Below are 2,500 nucleotides of genomic sequence, written 5' to 3'. Positions count from 1 at the left end.
GAGACAGGACAGTAAACGCATCACCAAAGAGACAGTACAGTAAACGCACCACCAAAGAGACAGGACAGTAAACGCATCACCAAAGAGACGGGCAGTAAACGCATCACCAAAGAGGACAGGACAGTAAAACGCATCACCAAAGAGACAGGACAGCGAACGCATCACCAAAGAGACAGGACAGTAAACGCATCACCAAAGACACAGGACAGTAAACGCATCACCAAAGACACAGGACAGTAAAACGCATCACCAAAGAGACGGGACAACGAACGCATCACCAAAGAGACAGGACAGTAAACGCATCACCAAAGAGACAGGGACAGTAAACGCATCACCAAAGAGACAGTACAGTAAACGCATCACCAAAGAGACAGGACAGTAAACGCATCACCAAAGACACAGGACAGTAAACGCATCACCAAAGAGACAGGACAGTAAACGCATCACCAAAGAGACAGACAGCGAACGCATCACCAAAGAGACGGAACAGTAAACGCATCACCAAAGAGACGGGACAGTAAACAAATCCTCAAAAGAGACAGGACAGTGAAGGCATCACCAAAGAGACGGAACAGTAAACGCATCACCAAAGAGGACGGAACAGTAAACGCATCACCAAAGAGACGGGACAGTAAACAAATCCTCAAAAGAGACAGGACAGTGAAGGCATCACCAAAGAGACAGGACAGTAAACGCATCACCAAAGAGACGGGACAGTAAACGCATCACCAAAGAGACAGGACAGTAAACACATTCACCAAAGAGACGGGCAGTAAACGCATCACCAAAGAGACAGGACAGTAAACGCATCACCAAAGAGACGGGCAGTAAACGCATCACCAAAGAGACAGGACAGCGAACGCATCACCAAAGAGACAGGACAGTAAATGGGACAGTGAACGCATCACCAGAGAGACAGGACAGTAGACGGGACAGTGAACGCATCACCAAAGAGACAGGACAGTAAACGCACTACCAAAGAGAGAGGACAGTGAACGCATCACCAAAGAGACAGGACAGCGAACGCATCACCAAAGAGACAGGACAGCGAACGCATCACCAAGAGACAAGACAGTAACGCATCACCAAAGAGACGGGACAGCGAACGCATCGCCAAAGAGACAGGACAGTAAACGCATCACCAAAGAGACAGGACAGTGAACACATCACCAAAGAGACAGGACAGTAAACGCATCACCAAACAGACGGGACAGCGAGCACATCACCTGAAAAGTACGTAACGTTTCCGTGACGGTTTTTGGTCGGAAAAACACACAATCACTGTTTTTCAATCAGCTGATATAATTTTAATTCAGAGTGAATAAATAAATAAAGTGGAGCTGGCGACACATCTGCACGCTGTGTGTTCATGAATAATGAGCCGCTCACTGATGTCGCTCTGCGAGGTTATTTAAGGTTAACACGTTTATTTATTTAATGTTACGACAGAAACTCAGATTATCTCCAGTTCTTCTCATGACGCTCGAGACGTCTTCAAACATAACAGACGGATTCGATATCATGAACACCAGCTTCACTACATTATAATAAACACTGTCAATGCTGTGAGTACCCGCCATTTACAGAAGGTACCTGAACACAACACAGCACTCCTGCCTTTATTAGCAGTAAAGATGAATATTAAGATAATCAGTTACTACTTAGGCTGGGTGATATAGCTGTTAAACTTACAGTCTTAAATGCAAGTGAGAGGAGCTCAGTGCATCATGGGAGTCCCCCGGCAGTCTCCGTGACGTCACCCATTGGTTTGTGGACTGCTGCTCGGAAGCCAATAGTTTCCGATCTGAGCAGCGCCATCTTGAAAATTTAAAAACAGGGATTCTACTTATATGGGCATCAGGAGGAGCATGAGGCGCCCTCCTGAACCTGTGAACCAATCAACCTGTCAATCACCACGTAGCCACGCCCTAATGCATACCCTGCTTTATCGTCACATATAAAATCAGGGAGGCCAAAATGTCCCAAATGAACATCATACTGCATTGAAGAAGGCTTTAAACTAGCGATTGAGACCATAAACACATTTTAAAAAACGTTTACTGAGGTTAGAAATCAAGTGAGAAGTTGGTGAATTCTCCATTGACTTGTATAGAGACGGAAGTCCTTTGGACACCAAAACGGTCGCCCCCTGGTGGCCTTTTGATAGAATGCAGTTTTAAGTTACTTCCGTGTTGGGCCTCATTTCAGAGGACCGGAGCTCCCCTCCTGGATTAGACGCGAATCGTGTCAATGCACGAGTTGAAAATGTTGAACTTTTAGTGGCGACATCGCGTGACGGAAAGAAAGAGAGAAGGAGGGAGGGAGGAGAGAAGTAAGGATGGAAGGAAGGAAAGAAGGAACAGTCAAAACAGATGGGGTCAATTTGACCCGGAAGGACGACATGAAGGTTAAACCTAGAGAGGGTGTCTGCCCCCCCGACCCAATCTGGGACTATACTGAAATACTGAAAGTTATTTTTAGTTATAGCTCCATATTAATC

The sequence above is a fragment of the Scomber scombrus genome, unplaced genomic scaffold, assembly GCF_963691925.1.
Source record: "Scomber scombrus unplaced genomic scaffold, fScoSco1.1 SCAFFOLD_114, whole genome shotgun sequence".
Classification (NCBI taxonomy): domain Eukaryota; kingdom Metazoa; phylum Chordata; class Actinopteri; order Scombriformes; family Scombridae; genus Scomber; species Scomber scombrus.
Note: the sequence above shows the minus strand (reverse complement) of the source record.